The sequence below is a fragment of the Benincasa hispida genome, chromosome 2, assembly GCF_027475165.1.
Source record: "Benincasa hispida cultivar pf3 chromosome 2, pf3_genome.v1.1, whole genome shotgun sequence".
Lineage (NCBI taxonomy): Eukaryota > Viridiplantae > Streptophyta > Magnoliopsida > Cucurbitales > Cucurbitaceae > Benincasa > Benincasa hispida.
The window spans coordinates 19,812,800-19,834,170 of NC_143479.1; the positions used below are offsets into that span (position 1 = coordinate 19,812,800).

At 35.4% G+C, this 21,371-nt stretch overlaps 1 long non-coding RNA gene across 2 annotated transcripts; it reads left to right on the forward strand.

Moving 5' to 3' along the window:
* The first annotated feature begins 12,174 nt into the window (after window positions 1-12,174).
* LOC150037710 (uncharacterized) lies at window positions 12,175-14,642 on the forward strand. Of its 2 annotated transcripts, none has more exons than XR_016527858.1 (3): window positions 12,175-12,675; window positions 13,426-14,359; window positions 14,445-14,642. It is a non-coding gene; the product is annotated as an uncharacterized LOC150037710 (long non-coding RNA). The 2 variants fall into 2 exon arrangements; XR_016527860.1 differs by having other exon boundaries at window positions 12,175-12,621.
* The last annotated feature ends 6,729 nt before the right edge of the window (window positions 14,643-21,371 follow it).

Below are 21,371 nucleotides of genomic sequence, written 5' to 3' on the forward strand. Positions count from 1 at the left end.
TAAAACAATCCACCTTTTGTTTCTTCAAGGTATCCTACAAATAGATATAATTTTGAACATCGTTCCAATTTCTTAGTGTTTTGCACCAACACGTATGTCGAGCATACCCAAATTATGAAGTGACATAAACTACCTTTATGTCCTCTCCATAACTTATATGGCGTTTCTGAAACACTTTGTAAGGGAACCATGTTCAAAATATATACAACAGCCTATGTTGCATACCCCCAAAAGGATTGAGGCAACTGAGCATAACTCATCATCGAACGAACTATGTTTAACAAGGTTCGATTTCTCCTTATTTTGTTGTGGTGTTCCAGATGCTGTGAGTTGGGATTGAATTCCATGGTCTACTAAATAGTTCTAGCATTGTAAATCCATATACTTACCACTTGATCTGATCGAAGTGTTTTGATTCTTTTACCTAATAAGTTTTCAACTTCTGTCTTAAATTCTTTGAACTTTTCAAGAGTTTTAGACTTGTGACACATTAAGTAAATATAGCCATATCTCGAATAATCATCAACAAATTGACAACATACTCATATCCACCTCGAGCTTTAACATTCATCGGACCACAAAGATCTGAATGTATAAGTTTTAGAGGTTCTTTGGCTTAAAGACCTTTTCCAATAAAAGATCTTTTAGTCATTTTTTCTTCAAGACATGATTCACACGGAGGTAATGAACTGTCTTCTAATTGATTTAGATGATCATTTTTTTTTACCAATATCTCAATCCTATTGAGATTTATGTGGCCAAGTCTGAGGTGTTGGGGTTGATGCCCTAAAGTCTCGTGTCCTGTAGTTTGTAAATAGTTTGTACGAATGCTTGTGTTATTATTGTATGATATTTACTTCACATCTTGTATTTTTCTCATTTACTTGTTTTATTTGCTTTACCACAAACCAATAGACACAAAATCCCTGGTTGTCTGTATGTGACTCAAGCATGTATGTGGTGACATACAAGTGGATCATGTCTTGAGTGATAACCAAAATGGTCTGTAGTATATGGGTAAAGGAGGGAAACCTTATCCTGGTAACGCTACGGATGTGACCCACTTTGTGGAATGGTCACAAGTATTGTGACTTGTCACAGATTGTCTGATCCTGATCATTCGTGTTAGAGACATGCGAGCGGGGGCGTCCTATACAAAAAGTTTTTATAAGACCTGACCACGAAATGTTAACGTCTCTTTATATAACACCGTTCATGACAGAAACTTCACTTCACTAGGATGACCATAGGTAACATGACCTCAATCCTGAGTGAGTTGGGAACTCCTGCCATTGAGTGTGGTCCTTTGATTTGTATGGGTGCGAGTGGCCAGTTCGATTCAAACCTACCATTTTGGGGATTCGTTTGATTTGACAGCTGGGAACTCAGCTACACAAGATGGAATTCACTCCTTCCTCGAAGCAGGGGTAAGTAGATAGATGGCTCCCTTAAGGGCTGATTCTGGGGCTTGAATGATGTGGCGTCACACACCTTCTCTTGGCCCGAGAGGTGTTCACACATAGTTGGACTATGTTGTATTGTTCATAAAAGGAATCAGTGGTACTTAAGGAGTGAGATGTAACTAGGGGGCATAACGGTAATTTGGCCTAGCTGTACTTACGAGCATCTGTGAAGGATCATCGTACTCATGATTGGTTATATTCGATGGACACAGATACATATTTGTGGTAAGAAGAGTTCAGCTGTTGGTCTTTAGTGGAATGCTTGACAGTTAACGGATGGTGGATCTCGTGGCTAAAGAGTTTAGTCAGCTATTCATGTACCGTTGGAGCTTCGAGCCACAGGTCCATTAGGTCCCCTGGGTAGCTTGGATAAAGTCGAGAACTAGTGTTTGGGTTAATTTGAAATGTTCAAATTGACATGAGGAAGTTCAATTATATATGATATAATTGGACTGATTAATTATATATGATACAATTGGCTAAATGTATGAGATACATTATTTTGGAGGAAATTAGATATAAATATGATTTATATCAAGTAGAGGAGAAAATACTATAGTAGATATGTGATATCAAACTATATGATATAAATATAATATGATTATATTAATTAATTAATTAATTAATTATATGATAATTAATTCTAATATCACGTTTGGACGTGGGTTAGTGGACAACATCGATTATGGTAACCAATGAGTTAAAATGAAAAAAGTTTTCATTTTGAATCGTGCAATCGATAATCCGTCAATTGCCCAAGAGAATTCGTGAAGCACGTGTTGGTGAACGAAAACGATCGATCGATAGCATATGATAGTCACTTCTTCGCCTAAATGATTGTCCATCTCGCACTAAACGTTTGCACACTCTCGCCTACACGATCGTATAGTGTGCTGATTTAGCTAAACGATCGTATATCTTTTCCTAAACGATCGTTCAACAAATCCTACACGATCGTCTAGCTCCTCTAGACGATAAGCATTTCTGTTATGCGATAGCGGCCTTCACCCTCCCACTTGCTGATCGCCTATACGATTCGTATTTCTTCCATCCTCTACCAAATTCACCAAAGCCCACCCTTTGGGTTTTCACTCCGAGAATACCCGGGGCTCATTAGTGGTGGTGTCGTTCCCGTTGCAGTCATGAGTTCGCGTTGATCATGCTACTACAGTTGACGTTCTCCATCAGGCATTGGTAGAACACTTGGAGGGTTCCACTGCATTGGAGTTTCGGAGTATGAAGATTGTCTTCAACTGGTATGGAACTCTTTCCCTTCGATAATTTGTTGTTCGTAGCATGCTGTTAATTAGAGTTTGTTTGCATAACTATATGTGTTGAATGTATATTGTTTGTATTTCGGTCACGGTGAGATCGGAGCGATCTGAACATGCTCATGGAACTCATCGATATGAGATCCTTCAAACGGTGCCAAAGATAGGCGTTGTTGGGGTTGATGCCCTAAATCTCGTAGGGTTCTATAGTTTGTAATTGTAATGTACAAACATTTTATTTATGTAATAAAATATTTGATGTTTTATTTCAAAATTAGTTACATTAACCACAAACCAATAAATTAACATCCAAGGTTATCTTATAGCTTAAACATGTATGTAAAGACATATGGTGGATCATGTTTAAGTGATAACCTAAATGGTCTGTAGTAGATGGATATGGCTGGATACCTTATCCTGGTGACAGTACAAGTATGGCCCGTTTTGTAGATGTTACAATTGTTGTAAAGTCCTATAAATGATCTGATTCTGATCCTTCATGTGGAGACATATGAGCGGGGATATTCTATACAAAGGAGTTTGTATAAGACCGGACCACAAAATGTTTAGTCTCATATAACGCCATTCATAATAGAGACTTACATTTCACCAGGATGACCATAGGTAACATGACCTAAATCCTAAGTGAGTTGTGAACTCCTGTCTATGAGGGTGGTTCTTTAATTTGTATGAGTGAGAGTGGTCAGATCGCCGACTCAACAAGCCTACCATTTTGGGGATTCATCTGATTGGGGAGTTGGGAACACAACTACACAAGAAAGAATTCACTATTTCTCCAACGTTGGGGGTAAGTAGATAAATTGCTCCCTTAAGAGTTGATTCCGGGGCTTGAACAATGTGGTGTCACACCTTCTCCTAGCCCGAGAGGGGTTTGGTCATAGTTGGACTATGATTTATTGTTCATTAGAGAGATTGGTGGTACTTAAGGAGTTAGATGTAACTAGAGGGGCAAAACAGTAATTTTGGCCTAGCTGTACTTACGAGCAATTTGTGAAGGGTCATCGTACTGTTGATTGGTTATATCCAATGGACACAGAAATATATCTGTAGTGCGAAGAGCGCAGCTGACGGTCTTTAGTAGAGTGCCCGTCAATTAACGAATGGTGAATTATTTAAATTAAAGAGTTTAATTAATTATTCACGTATTGTTGGAGCTTCAAGCTATAGGTCCATGAGGTCTTCTCAGTAGTTCAACGGATTTTAATGAGAATTAGTTTTTGGATTAATTTGAATTGTTCAAATTAATTGAGGGAATTAATTATATGTGATATAATTAATTTAATTTACGTATATATGATATAATTACTATAATGTATTTGATACATTATAATATTAAGTATCTGTGAACGGAAATAAATATTTGAATATGATTCAAATATTAATTATATGAATTGGATTCATATGGTTAAAATGAATATAAATGTGACTCATATTAAAAGCCATTGGTGAGAGAAAGGTATGTTATATTTGATATAACATATAGTTTAATATATATTATATGATAAGATAGTTATCATATGAATATATATTAAATAATTTATTAAATAAATAAATAAATTTTTATTTATTTTATTTATCTTTGAATTAATGTTATTTGGGAGGGAGTTGTAACTCCATCCCCCCTCTTTCTCTTCAGATCGTGTATGTGGGTTAGTTACACTTTCTTTTTCTCTATGTGTTAAGAAAACAAAAAAAAACAAAAAAAAAAAAAAAATCTCACATGGAGTTCTTAGATCTCAGGTTCCTCCTCGCTTCTCTTCTCTCAATCTCTTCCCTCACCAAAATTGTTAGAGCCCCCTCCTTCTCCCAATCTCTTCCCTCACCAGAGAATACCGAGGTTACTTTTGTGGTAGTGTCCTTTTGGTGTTTGTGAATTTCACAATGAAGAGAAAATATGATGATTTTGTTCTTTAAGGGTGAGTCTTCTATTCCCTTTTTCTCTTCTTAGTTTCTCTAGCATGTTGTATGTTTTGTTTAACTAAATGTATGATCTATTCTGTTTCTTTGTAAAATTGCATTATGTAATTTTTTTAGAATTGGGACGGTCTACTTCCGCTGTGCACATTTCACAGGGATCCTTCAGCCGTTAGGAGAAATTTTTCATTTTTTGTTTTGAGTTTCAGCCGTTTTAAACATCTCTTTATTTAAAATGGCTTTTGCTTCAGTCGGTTAATACATATAAGTTATTTCAAGTCTAGCAGAACAAATATGAACACCTCTTGAAGAAATGAACACTTCATTGATTTCAAAAGTTACTTTATGCATATTTTCCAGTAGACAAGATACGAAGATTAAGTTCCTTTCATTTTAGGTACATAATATACATTTTCAAGAAAAATGAAAGAATCTCTGAAATATAACTTGAGGTCTCCCACTGCTTCTGCTGAAATGACTTCACTTGTTCCTACCTTAAAAGTCATTTCATTCTCTGAAAGCTAAGTCCAAGAACTAGTTTCCTAAAGAAAAGTGAAAATATGGTTAGTGGCGCCTGAATCTAATATCCAGGTTAAGTGAGAACTTTCAACTATACATGTTTCAATTACAAGTAAATCTAATTTACCTTGATTTTTCTTTTCAGCTCTCTTTTTAGCAAGATATTGTGGGCAATCACGTTTTCAATGCCCGTCTTCATTACAGTAGAAACATTTTCCTTTAGGTGCTTTATTCTTGCTTTTCTTAGCAGCAGTTTTCTTCTTCCCTCCTTTATTCTTCATCTGGATACTTTTATCTTTGGAAGAAGAAGGGGTAGACTTCTTTTTGTCTGAAGGTTTTGTTCCCGAGGAAGATCCCTTCAGATTTTTTTTTTTTTTTTTTTTTTTGTGAAACAATGTTTGCTTCATTTTCTTTGATTTTCATCATAGATTGGTAAGTCTGGAGTTCATTCAGCAGAGTAGTCAGGTTGTAATCAATCTTATTCATTACAGCGTTAGTTCAGAAGGTCAAGAAGGTCAAGAAGCTCTTTGGAAGAGACTTCAATATCATGCTAACTTAACTAGTCTCATCTATGATAGTGTTGTGAGCTTCTGCAATGTTGAAGTGGACCATCATGTCCAGGACATATTCCCCAATAGGGGTCCATTCTTTCTTGCGTGATTTATAAACATTTTTTATAGCTTCTTGTCGTACTACAGATGCGATTACCCTAACATCTCTTGCAACAATGCCATGATCTCACGGACAGTGGGCCACTGAGAGGGTGGTGCCCTATTGTTCAAGACTAGAAATCAGCACTTAAGAGAACAACCTATTTGCTAACCCTAAGTTGGATAGGAGCGAATTCCATCTTGAAGAACTATGTCTCCAGCTATCTATCTGATCTTATTCTCAAAATGGGAGGCTTATCAAGCAGTGTTGTTAGACTACTCTTGCTTACGCAGATCAAAGGATAATCCTGAATAAACAGAAGTTCATAGTTAGCTCAGGATTAAGATCAAGTTACCCTAGGTCATCGAATTTGAAAGAGATAGTTTTAACAGGAAACGGTTGTTATAAAGAAAAGTTACTATTTCGAGGTCCAGTCTTATGCAAACTCATTACATAGAATGGAATCAACAGGAAGGCAAAAATCAGGCAGATTATTCGATTCTATTTCCTCGGATTGACTTGTTGTGATAGGGGCCTCCACTCGCATATCTCCACATGAATTATTTTGGGATCATATTATTTGTATCAATATACAAAGTGGGCCATATCCAATAGTGTCATCAGGATGAGGTATCCAATCTCATCCATATACTTATAAACCATTTTGGCTATATACTAAAACTTGATCCACTTTTATATCTCCACATAAAATTAAATTACTCATATTATAGCCATGGATTTTGTTTATTAGATTCTTATAACAGAATGCAATATCAATAACAATTTATTGAATGAAATACACAATAATACTTTTATTGATAAATAGAATATGTTGTCAACATTTACGAATTGCGAGTTTTAGGACATTCCAAACAATTGTGTCCACTCGATATAACCATTATTAAGAAGTTAACCCTTCACAGATTGTTCGTATTAACGGATGGGTCAATAGCTATTTTACCCTCGAGATTACATCTTGTTCCTTAAGTCCTATTGATTCTCTAATGAACAATTGGTTTTTGATCCAATCACTAAACCGAGTTCCTCTTGGGCCAATGAAAGAGTGGGGCCCCTTATTCAAGACCTGAAGTCAGCACTTAACGGAACAACCTCTCTACTATCCCTATAAGTGGGTAGGGGTGAATTCCATTTTGCACCCTATGTCCCCAGCTATCTGCCCAGTCTTACCCTTGAAATGGGAGGCTTATTGAGCTGAAGCTGTTGAGCTAACCTTCACCCATGAAAATCTAAGAATAATCCCAAATAAACAAAAGTTCATAGTTAGCTCAAGATTAAGGTAAATTTATCTAGGTCATCGCTTTGAATTAGCCAGTCTTAAACAATAAACAACGTTACAAAGTAAAAGTGACTTATTTCTTGGTTCGATCTTATACGAACTCTTTGTATAGGATGATCCCACTTGCATGTCTTCACATGAAAAAATCAGGATCACATTGTTTGTAGCACTTTTCAACAATTATAACATTTACAAAGTGGGTTGCATCTGATAGTGTGCCTAGAATAAGATACCTAGCCTTATCCGTATACTATAGACCATTTTGGCTATCTACTCGAACTTGATCCATACTTGTGTCTCCATAGAAAGTTCAAATACTCATGTAATAGCCATGGATCTTAGTTTATTGGATTTGAGTTATTTCTAAAATGAAATGAGCAATTCATTTATTCAATAACAACTTTATTGAATAAAACTTCAATAATATCTATATTGATTAACAAAATAAGTTTATTGTTTACAAACCACGAATTTTAGGACATAAACCCAATATACTTCAACTTCCTAACAGCTTACTTGCATGGCCCGACTATCCCTCCTCACCTTCGTCAACCCTTTCACTTTCCTGATTCACAAGGTGCTGCACCTCTGACTCCCCAATGCAATGATTCTCCGCCGTAGCCATAAAAGATATGGGTGTTGTTTTGGAATTGTTATTTTCTTTCTATATTTTGTCTGTCCATTTTTTATATATCTTCTCAATATTTGTACTTGGCACAATGATATTATTAAAGGAAGTCTTATGCTCTTTGCGTTCATTACTCTGACTTGATTTGCCTTTCACTTGTGTCTTTTATAGCTTATCCTTGTGAAATTCATTTTAATTACTCTGACTTGATTTGCCTTTCACTTGTGTCTTTTATAGCTTATCCTTGTGAAATTCATTTTAATGTTATATCTTCTTGTACATTGACAAACTAGCAATTGTGATGGTCCTTATGCATTTCCTTAATTCATCCCTACCAAGCCCCATGCTTCTTTCCATCTTAGTAACTTCTTCACTAATTAACAGTCTTATCTTTTATGCGCGCAAGCCTTTGCTCAACCATCTTTTTAAAAATTTATGAATAAGTTTGTTTTCATCTTTCTTATAGTGCAATGAGGACCTTGCCACTCTAAACAATTCAGGGGTGGGAGAGGTTTGAGCAGATGCATTCAACTTTGACTTTGTGTTTTCATAAACCATTGTTAAAAAAAATGATAATAATAGTAAACTCCACTATCAGCGCAAGGGAAAAAAACCCTTACCTGATAAGAGTTTAAGTTGAGAAAGGTACTTACTGTAGTTGGATACTTTGAATGACACCCGTGCAGGTAAGCCAAAATGAAAGTAGGTTACCAGGATCAACACAATGGAAATAACACCAAATAAAGACATCTCCACTGTCTGGCTTGAGTAAAACTTAGTCAAGACAAGAGTTAAATTGAACTTGAAACATGACCATAGTTGGATGTTCGCATGACACCCGTAGAAGCAAGCCAAAACAAAAGGTGTAACCATATTCAATGCCTTACCCATAATTTGAATAAGTAAAACGTAAACCATTCTTCTTTGCAAAGGGACGCATTATAAAACGAAAAATGGATATGAAAGTATTTGAAATGAGAAAAAGGTTTTTGAGCAAAAGTTTGTCGAATTCAAGAATAAGAAAAGATGTCCTTAGAGAAGTGACCAGACTTGAAAGAAATAGGTGACTAAAAAAGGATTGTAGTAAGTTAAACGCATTCTGAGAAGCTAGTCAATGTCACTTTAAGGTGTAGAGTAAGTTTGAATTTCTATAGTGTAAGATATGCTTGAGGACAAGAATTATTCTAAATTTTTGGGTGTGATAACTTGTATAATTATAAGTTATTATAGCCTTTTACTTAAAATAATGAAGGTAAAAAAGAAGAATATGTATCAATCTTGCTTAGAATTCCTGCTAAATATTAAATTTGCGCTGAAGTATCTCGAAAACACCTGCTGACTGCATATCATGAGTTAGATTGCGCCAAAGTGTCTATTTTGCAGTTGACCGCAGGAACTACAACATGCGTTGATCATCCAATGAGCAAACAAGTCGATCGCATGCCTCGGGATCTCTGAACCTGTACCACCAGATCTTTTGGCAAATATTCAAAATATTGACCATGATAGCAGTTCTAACATTCTCACCTACCACGTCAAATGATGACGACTAATCAGAGCGGGAATCCCAATAATGAACAATGCAAAGCTCTATAAATAGAGCCTTGACGCCATGATGAAGGGAATCAAATTAAAGATTCAGAGACTCTAAGCTTCCTACGAGAGAAAATTCCATCTCCATTCTCCATTCTCTATCTTAATTCATCATCAGAGCTTCATCGGAGCAATAATTTGAGAGGGTCTTCTCCATTAACTCAACCATATATCACCAGCATCCTTAGCATCCATCTGTCGAGAGCAAGAAATTTCTATCAACTGCCCCTTCACCTTATCTCATTATCATTTCTGTTGTTGTATTGTACTTTTGTTTCAGAGATTATTCGCTTTGTATTCAACAACTGAATTTATATCTTAATATCTTCATGTCTACATTCATCATCTTCTCTATCTTTGCTTCCACTTTATCTTTTGCCATGATTCACTAATCTTAATGGGGTAAGGGGGAAGGCTAATACCATGAACTAAGTAGAATCTGAGGAAGCTATTCTGTTTGCTTAATGTATAGGTGCTTACCTATGATCACTCATAGAGACAAGTAGCTATAACTAGCTGAAGGAAATCGTTTTACAGAGAACCTATGAGTGGAAGCAGATCGTCCAAATCCCATTACGATTTAAAACAAATGTTTACAATAAACAGTACAGATTATGCATCATAACATATATTACAACATGCTTTTGAACAATAAAAAAAAGGTTGTAGAGATTATACCTTTGAAGAACTCCTCTCCAAGTAAATCCCTCGTATTGTCATGAACACTTCGAACAAACCCGAACACCTCGAACAACAACCAAATTCGAAACAAAAAGAGAAAGACACTACCACTTGGTTTCCTTAATATTCTTAGAGTGAGAACCCAGGAGTGGTGGGCTCTGACTATTTTGGTTAAGAGGGAGTTTGGGAGTTTGAAGGAGGAAGACGATTGAAGGAAGAACATACTCTATCACATAGGAAATTACTTCAATCGTTTAGGCGATGAGACTATCGTATAGGCTCTCTAAATGTATCGTATAGAATCTCCACAATTCGTATAACTCTAATATGGAATAATAAAATCTTATTTTATTTATTCCATTTACCATAAAAAACCAACTAACCTCCCACTAAGGTGGTTAGAAAGAAAAAGGGATTAATTATCAAATAATTAATAATATAAATAAATATGATAATCAACTTATCATATCATATTTATAACCTAGAGTTTTAATATTGTATCATATACAATATAAACTATAGTTCTTTTTCTCTATTTTATGGCATTTAATATAAATCATATTTATATTAAATTTAACAACTATGAATCTTATTCATAGAAAAATATATTTGAATCACATTTAAATATTTATTCCTCCAATTAAATTATAATGTATCAAATATATTATGTCAATTATATCATATATAATTGAATCAATTTAATTATATCATATATAATTAAATTATCTCTTATTAATTTGAACAATTCAAATTAACCCAAAAACTGATTCTCAACTAAATTCTTTTGAGCTACAAGGGGCCCTTATGGACCTGTAGCTTGAAGCTCCAACGGTACGTGAGTAATTAATTAAACTTTTTAATTATATTATCCACCATCCTTTAATTGTCGGGCACTCCATTAAAGACTGACAACTACACTCTTCGCACTACATATATATTTCTATGTCTATTAGATATAACCAATCAATAGTATGATAATCCTTCACAAATTGCTTGTAAGTACAGCTGTGCCAAATTACCGTTTTGCCCCTATAGTTACATCTAACTCCTTAAGTACCATTGATTCTTCTAATGAATAATAGATCATAGTCCCACTATGACTAAACCCTTCTCTGGCCAAGAGAGGGTGTGACGCCACATTGTTCAAGACCCGAAATCAGCCCTAAAGGGAGCAATTTATCTACTTACCCCTGTTTCAGGGAAGGAGTGAATTCCATCTTGTATTGCTGAGTTTCCCAGCTCCCCAATCAGACAAATCCCCAAAATGGTAGGCTTGTTGAGTCGGTGATCTAGCCACTCTCACCCATACAAATCAAAGACCGCCCTCATAGGCAGGAATTCACAACTTACTCAGGATTATGGTCATATTACCTATGGTCATCCTAGCGAAATGAAAGTCTCTATTATGAACAGTGTTATATAACGAGACTAAGCACTTCGTGGTCCACTTTTATACAAACTTCTTTGTATAGAATATCCCCGCTCGCATGTCTAATACATGAATGATTTGTATCAGATCATTTGTAGCACTTTACAACAATCGTAACACCTATAAAGCGGGTCATACTCGTAGTGTCACAAGGATAAGGTACCTAGCCTTATCCATATACTACAGACTATTTAAGTTTTCACTTAAACATGATCCACCTGTATGTCTCCACATACATGTTTAAGTTACAACGATAACCTTGGATGGTAGTTTATTGGTTTGTGGTTAATGTTAGTTTATTGGTTTGTGGTTAATGCAACTAAACTATCATATATTTTATAGACAAAGTGAATAAAATATCAAATATTATTAATCACAGATATGTTTGTTCATACAAGGTTTACAAATTATAGGGCCGTACGAGATTTAGGGTATCACCTCCAACACTAGCCTCCTGAGAGGGAAAGCAGTTGTAGAACTCTGTAAGCGAAGAAAGAAGTATTTCTAGAGATAGAGTTTATTCATTCTTATTAAAAGGAAATTAGAGTTTATTCTTATTTTGTATTTTCCATATTAATATTTTCATTCTATGTTTCTTTCCTTTGTTGGATATACTAGAGTCTATTTATTCTTTAATTCTTTGTACTCTAAATTATTTAATAATATACAATTTAATATCGTATCAGAGCATTAAATTTGATCTCATTAAATCCTAACCATGAAAGTTGTTAGTTCTCTGCCTACGTTGATCAACAACGATGGAGGCAGACCGCATCGCCCATTATCGCAAGGATTTTCTGCTCTCAACTCCTCTGTCCATCTTAAATCGTGGGTCTTTGTGTTTCTGTTCGTAAATCTTACCCAAGTCTCGTCCCATATTTGTTTCATTGCACGACCAGATTACCATCACGCCTCCCAGTCGTGCCAAGATCTGAGTCACTCCTTCAATCAGCCCAGTCCAGCTGATTTTGCCACAGGTCCGGGTGCTCCAGTCGCCGGTCGTGATATAGCTTCGTTCTCGTCGAGCCTCCTCCACCATGCACAGCCCTGAAGACCACAGACCTGCACTGCCTCACCCCTACTTGCTCAGATCCGTTCATATTTTTTTCACCAGCGCCGTCATCATCCTGTTGTCGTTCCATCCTCTGCTGTGGGTACCATTTCTTCCCAAGAACTTATCAATGTCGTGGGTCTCTGCCGAACAGAAGGTTTCACGAAACACTGGTTCAATTTTTGAAGTGACTCAAAATCGGTTTAATTTTGGTTCACCGGCTTGGTCCGGTTCAATTTTAAAAAAAATCCAGTTTGGTTCATTTTGATTTGGTTTGGTTCAATTACTTTGGTCTGGTTCTGATTAGTTAAATCCAGCCTAGTTCAACTTGGTTCAATCAAACCGGTTTCAGTTTGGTTCACTTTAATTAGTTTTGGTTTAAGTTGGTTCAATTTGGTTTATGCGATTATGGCAAATCTCTTTTTTTCATAGAGGTCTTTGTTCCATTTGCAAATCGGTCATTGAGATTTGTTTTAGATCTCTCTATAAGGATCTTTGTTTTCAACCTAGAAGTTGTTGTAGGTTTTGTTATATATCTCAAGATGAAGGTCTATGTTTCTAGCCTAGAAGTCTTTGTTTCCATTTTTCGTGGGTTTCTATTTCTAGCCTACTTTATGTTTTCGTTCTTCGTGGGTTTCTGTTTCTATCCCATATCTGTTGATTTGTTTCAGAAGTTATTTTTGCAAACTCAAGTTGTTCGTCGAACTACCACCTTGAACTCTAAGGAGGGTGTTAAAAGGAAATTAGAGTTTATTCCTATTTTTTATTTTCTATATTAATATTTTCTTTTTCTATTTCCTTCCTTTGTTGGGTCTACTAGAGTCTATTTATTCTGTAATTCTTTGTACTTTAAATTATCTCGAATTATTCAATAATATAAAATTTAACAAAAGGTCCATTGATGTAGTGGTTGACGGTGATTGTTCAATTCTCGTACCATCAAAGGCAGGGCCAACATACTATCTCAGGAAGTAGGTTCACATTTACTATGTCCACAACATTTAGTAATTACTGACAATAAAAAGGTAATGTCTTTTCAATTGAAGATATTATATGTGATAGTACACATTATTTTTAATGTTAAAATTTGTGATAAAGAAGTTAAGAAGGTCTCAAAAGATCTAGAAATAAATTCAACGATAATTCTGAATGGGTTGAATTTATAGGATCGCACATATATTTTGCATGACATGTGGTACTTGGGTTTTTTTTTTTTTTGTTGCTTTTTGGACTACATTTTGATGTAAATTCACTTTATATCAATTCACATAGTAGGGAGAAATAAGATCAACATACTAATGAGTTATCAAGTGGTTGTATGACATGTTAAAGTTACACTTACATTGTTATATATCTAGACTAAGTTGAGTATTGAAATTTTTTATTAGGAAAATATGATGTGATGAATATATAAAGAAATGTATAGGTTGAAGGGATCTCTTTTGTGATGCAAGCAACTTATTGTTGCCCAATAGGTATGTGACGATGTCTTTACATTTTTCATTTGTATACCCCCAAAAAAAAAAAGAAAAGAAATTAAATTTCACTATTGATTGTATATTGTTTGTGAGAAATTTTTACGTTTCTTCTTTTTGTTCATTCTTTAAGGATGCTATTTATTGCCACATATTACATGTTTGCTACTGTTTTGGAGAATTTTATTGAATATTTGTTATGATGGTTGACATGGATGTATTGTGGGTAAATGTTGTCACATCACTGCTCTAAATGTGAAATATTTATCCAATTTGATTATTGGTGTTCATACTTGTGGGTATAGGTTATAAACTCTATGTTTCGGGTAAGATTGATGCATTGAAAAAATTGTTGACATTGGAAAGGTAAAAAAACTTCTTATAATGTTATTATTGTCAATATTGATGAATATAGTTGAACCCTAAACTTCATAATTGGTTTTCTTAACAGGTTTTTGTAAGAATCTGTTGGAACTATGAAACCATGGAGCAAATTATATGTTTATAAGATTTTTTGTAGGGTAGTGGCTAAACATGTAGTCAAATGTACTCAGTTGTGGCTTCTTGTAAAACCTTTATCATCAATAGCTATTAGTCGATCTTTTATATAAAATTATTATCAGTTTAATGACTATTTTATATTTTTGTTTTTCTTGTGGTTAGATAGCATCAATTCATTGTGACGATCATATATCTAATGACAGGGTTAAAAAAAAACTATAAAAAATGTATTTTAGTAACAATACAAAGGTGTAAAGATTTGAAATTTTGTGAATAAAAATATGTCATGATAGAATATTTTTTGACATAAAACATTAGGCATACTTCAGAATTGCATGACATTGAAAATTGTCACTGTTCATATATTCTTGACATTGAAAAAATGTCACTATATATTCCTTTTTGACATTGTACAACTATCGTCATACACTATAATCCTATAGAACTAAGAAAATTTTGGGTTAATTGATGACAATGACAACATGTTGTGCCCCAAATTAACTATAATTCTCTTTTTTGCATGCCCAAACTACTCGACATAAACGGTCTAATTCACTTCAAGACTCAGGGAAGATGATATCCTTTAGACTTCAAAATCTTCAATCGTTTACCTGTATGTGAGCTCAATCGTGTAGACGATGCTTAGAAGAACTAGACGATAGTTCAATAGTGTAGATGATACTAAGAAGCACTGGACGATCGTGTAGATGATAGTTAAGTGAAACTAGACGATCATATAGACGATAGTTGAGAAACTAGACGATCATATAGATGATGCAAAGTGGAACTGGACGATCGTGTATATGATGCAAGAGGAACTAAATGATCGTGTAGGTGATACTTAAGAAAAAGCGAGACGATCGTTGAGAAAAAAAGAACACGAGAATTTAATTGGTTTGGCCAAAGGCTACATCCACTGTGAAAAAAGGGAGGGTATCTTTTATTGCTTTTTCTTTAAAACTTCTTTACAGAATGAATGCTCTCACTCTCTTCTCATTTTTTTTCACCTTTTATACATGCTCTCATTTTCAACGGAAGAAGCTCTAGTGGTTACAACAAACAAAACAGAAAGAAGATGACAACGATAAACTGTCTTCTACTTCTTTTGTCTTGAGTTCTTTCTGTTAACATGTCATAGTAAACTCAACAACAGTTTATCATTGTCAATAATCGGTTCGTTGTTGACAATTATATATTGTCAGTAAAGATGACATTTTTTCAAAATTGTCATTAATTCTCATATTTTTATAGGGATACCATGACATCAATAATCGGTTCGTTGTTCATAGTAAACTCAATTATGACAACATTGTCATTATTCTCATATTTTTATAGGGATACCATGACATCAATAATCGGTTCGTTGTTGACAATTATATATTGTCAGTAAAGATTTAATTATGACATTTTTTCAAAATTGTCATTAATTCTCATATTTTTATAGGGATACCATGACAGAAAAATAACTGTCACGAATTCTCACTGTGACAGTTTTTAAATGTCATGTAATCACAGTTCGTAGTGAAGATATGGTCAAATGGGCACCTCCCTTGGTCCGATAGGTTATCCACTTATCGTAAGGCGACTCGAAAATCCTAGAGAACACCCTATGTCAACTTTCTCTATAAATACATCATTATAACTTCATATGAGGTAACTTGAGTCCCACTCTCAAACTCTTTAGCTTCCACATGAAAGAATCAAATTTCTCAACGAAAGCACGTAAAGCTTGTGCTTTCGAAATTCTTTTTGAAAACTGAAAAAAAAACCAGAGAAAACATACATAACCGTACAAGATAATTATACATTTATATATAAGCATGCTTTTACAAAGAATAAGGTATTAGAAAAATTAACTCTTGAAGACCGTCTTCAAGCAATTCTTCTCTCCAACTCACGAACAATCACGAACTCCTTTGCACTGATTTCTCCCTCAAACTCAACATACAGGAACACCACCATCGGGCCTTCCTTGCTATTATCTGGAATAAGAATCAAGGATGTGTGTGCTCCTTGATTTTGATAAGCGAAAGAGTAATTGGGAGAGGAATTAGATGAGAGGATTTTGCAGAGGGGGTTTTCATTCAAGAACAACACTTATTCTTCTTCTTCTTACACTATTCTACAGAAAACTTTCATCAACCTTCAAAACATGAGAGAGGGATGGAGGGGGAGTTACAATTCCTTTTCACACATTGACAAAAATATAACTCCATGTTGGGAGTTAATTTTAAAACTCATTTAATTTAAATATATATTAAATCTTAATATTAATTAATTAATAATTAAATATCACATATTTAATTTCATTTGAAACATATTTAAACCATATCCTCTCACATAACCTATAGTTTTAATGTGAACCTTATTCATATTAACTTTACCAACAGTTATAATATGTATCTCATTCATATTATTTAATATTTGAATCTTATTCAAATACATTATTTTCTCATATAACTTATAGAATTAATATGAATCTCATCCACATTAAGTTTAGCCTATATTAATTTTACCTACAGTTATAATATGTATCTCATTCGTATTATTTAATATTTGAATCTTATTCAAGATTCAAATATTTATTTTTCTCATATACTAAAGTATAACTTTGAATCTCATTTAAAGTTAACTTTATATTATAATTTATCTTTATACATTATATTAATTGTATCTTATACAATTAATTTTCTTATTTAATTTGAACAATTGAAATTAATCCAAAATTAATTGATTATGATTTTTACCTTTAGTGAGTTAGCAAAGGGACCTAATGGACCTACATATTAGAAGCTCTAATGATTTGAGATAAATTAATTACTCTTTAATTAAATTAATCAACATTCATTAACCGCGTGTCACTCCAATAAAGACTCACAACTGCACTCTTCGCATTGTAGATATATTTCTATGTCCATGGATATAACCAATCAACAGTAAGTCGACCCTTCACGAATCGTTCGTAACTATAGTTAGGTCAAATTACCTTTTTATCCCTGTAGCTACATCTAACTCCTTAAGTACCATTGATCCCTCTAATGAACAAACAATTTATAGTCCAACTATAAACTAATCTCTCTCGGGCTAATGAGACGGTGAGATTTCATTGTTCAAGACGCGAAATCAACTATTAAGGGACCAATTCATCTACTTACTCCAAAGATAGGAATGAGTGAATTCCATCTTGTGTAGCTATGTTCCCTACTCCCTACTCGGACAAATTCTCAAAATGATTGGCTTATTGAGTCGATGAATATGGACACTCTCACCCATATAGATCAAAGGATCACCCTCATAGATAGAAGTTCACAACTCACTTAGGATTAAGGTCGAGTCACCTATGGTCATCTTATGAAATATTTTTCTCTTCAATCAACGGTGTTATAAAGAGAGACTAGTAATTTCTCGATATGATCTTATACAAACTATTTGTATACGATACCTCCACACACATATCTCCACATGAGCGATTAGGATCAAATAATTTGTAACACTTTACAACTACTATAACAATTACAAAGTGGGATGTATCTGTAATGTCAGTAGAATAAGATACCCAATCTTATCCATATATTATAGACTGTGATCCACCTGTATGTCAACCAAATATATATTTATATTACATAAATAACCTTGGATCTTTCTTTAATAGATCACTGCATAAAATAATCAACTATTAATTCAAATAACGTATTAACTATGAGATTTTAGAGCATACGTCCCAACAATACATTATTTCACTCTCTAACTTAAGCATCAGAGTGTATGTGGTAAGCACCACATTGGTGTACAAATTTTCTCTTTTACAGGTCACGTATTCTTCCATTAAACAAATTCATTGCTGGTCTCACATGAAGGTCAAGCATGTTCACACCTGTCCAATATTTAGCATCAACATAAAGTATTTATGTAGTTTAACCATACATTTTCATTTACAAAATATTTTTAAAAATTAATATCATATATTAATTTTTTTGACATCTAACTTTGATTAATCACATTAATCAAGTTTTTTTTTAAAAAAAATTATTTATCTTTTTTAAATTAGTTAGTGGAAAAATCCAATTGTTGGATTTTCCCACTAACTAAGTTGACTTTGAAGTGGCACTATTGAATGAAGAATTTTGGACCAATCACAAGTTGCCACGTCGTTTACTAAATTAATGAAGAAATTCTAAATCATTAAATTTGGGTCCAATTAGAAGTTGACATATGTCCCGAATTGAATTGAAGACAAATTTCGATGACGCCACGCGGTTGGATCAGATGAGAGTAAATTGACCCAATTTGATATTATTATTTGGGTTTAAAGTCCAAACTACAAAAGAAAAAAAAGAGTTGAATTAGACCCAAATTTCAAATCAGGCCCAAAACCAACTAATTGGGCCCAAGGGCCAGACCCATGGATCAACCAAGTCCAAGTCCAACTAATTGGGCTCAAGGGCTAGGCCTATGGATCAACCAAGCCCAAGCCCACGAAACCAATTTGAGATCTCTATAAACAGAGAAGTTCTCTTCATTTGTGGAGGTCAATATTTTCTACATTGAGAGAGCATAGAGAGAATTCATCAATAAGCAGAAGACTCCCAAGACTCCTGAAGCTGCACTCCTAGAAGACAGAAGACCCTTAAAGACACAAAGACTCTTCCAAGACTTCTACTTCAAGAACGTTCGGTACTTTTCTTCTTCAAGTCAAACACATACACCCAACCGAGAGAGAATAAGAGGATCAAGTATTAGAGGTTGAACCATATCGCATCAAATCAACTTCAACATCAACACAACTCAAGTTCAACTCCATGAAACATGTTTCTCCGGAAACCTCGTGTGAATAAATTGGCATGTCCAGTGGGACCTCTCTACCTCTCATCTCTCTCTCAGTATCCAAACAAGACGAATGGCACCTAAAACGGCTCGTACATGGGACCTATCATCCGCAGTCGCTCAAGAGAAGTCACGCAAGAGCAAGAGCAGAGCTCCCTCATCGCCCACAACATCTTGAGGCAAATGATGGAATCCCCACAAAGCGGGGTGGTCATCAAGGAAAACCCCTTGTTTGACAACTCTACTTCCGCCTCCAGCAAGCCGAAAAGAGATTCACTGCCATCTCTCTCTCATGTATCCAAACAAGACGAATGGCACCTAAAACGGCTCGTACATGGGACCTATCATCCGCAGTCGCTCAAGAGAAGTCACGCAAGAGCAAGAGCAGAGCTCCCTCATCGCCCACAACATCTTGAGGCAAATGATGGAATCCCCACAAAGCGGGGTGGTCATCAAGGAAAACCCCTTGTTTGACAACTCTACTTCCGCCTCCAACAAGCCAAAAAGAGATTCATTGCCAGATGTGATTTCTGTCATGATGTCAAACGTGATGGCGGAAGTGGCCATGGCAGAAATGGAAATGAATATTAACTTTCTGATGAAAGCCGTCGAGGAGCGAGACCATGAGATCGTTGCTCTGAGAGAACAAATGCAATCTTGAGAGGCTGCTGAATCAAGCCAAGCACCCACGGTCAAAGCAACTGACAAGGGGAAAACCGTGCTGCAAGAAAACTAATTGCAACAGTCAGCCTCGGTGGCCTCTCTGTCGGTCCAACAACTGCAAGACATGATCATGACCTCCATAAGAGTTCAATATGGAGGGCTAGCTCAAACTTCCTTCATGTATTCCAAGCCATACACCTAGAGGATCGACAATCTGAGACTGCCTGCAGGGTATCAACCCTCAAAGTTCCAACAATTCGATGGAAAGGGTAACCCAAAATAACATATCGCCCACTTCGTAGAAACATGCGAGAATGCGGGAACAAGGGGAGAACTACTAGTCAAGCAGTTCGTCAGAACCCTCAAAGGAAACACTTTTGACTGGTACACAGACTTAGAGCCTGAGGTGATTGACAGCTGGGAGCAACTTGAAAGAGAATTCTTGAATCGCTTCTACAGCACTAGGCGTACCGTCAGCATGATGGAGCTGACAAACGCCAAACAACAGAAAAGAGAGCCAGTCGTCGATTATATCAACCGATGGAGAGCTTTGAGCCTGGATTGCAAAGATTAACTCACCGAATTATCTGCTGTAGAAATGTACATGCAGGGTATGCACTAGGAACTCCTCTATATCCTGTAGGGAATAAAGCCCCATACCTTTGAAGAATTGGCGACCCACGCAGCTAAGTATTGCCAACAGGGGAACGAGGGACTTCCTAAGCCACAAACCGAAGAAAGAAAAGAAGAAGGTGAAGGGCGTCGAGAAAATTGTGAAATGTGCCACAAAGAAGTCGATGGTCGTTAATATAACCCCGTTGAAGTTCTCCTCAAAAAGGAAATAAAAGAAGATAGAAAAGAAAGACGAAGGAGGAAAAAAACGTCGCCTAAACCTGAAGAAGCGACAGGAAAAAGTCTACTTGTTCCCCGACTCTAACATTACGGATATGCTTGAGCAATTACTAGAGAAACACCTTATCCAACTACTAGAATGTAAACGACCGGAACAGACTGGCAAAGTGGATGATCCCAACTACTGCAAGTATCACAAGGTCGTTAGCCACCTAGTCGAAAATTTTTTTGTATTAAAGGAATTGATCCTCAAATTGGCCCGTGAGAGGAAAATAGAGTTGTATCTAGACGAGGTGGTCCAAACTAATCATGCTGCAGTGACGGTAACTCCAAGCGTGGCAGCATCAATCATATGTTATGAAGAAAAGGAGAGCTCGGTTCAGTTTGGGACCTACGAACTTGTGGTAGTGCGGTTTCAGCAGGAAGTCTAAGCCACAGATCCTCAAAACAGAGGAGAGCACATTGACGATGATGATAACGAAGGCTGGATCCTTGTGGTGCGCCGTAAGAAGGAAAGATTGAACTCTACCCAAAAAGA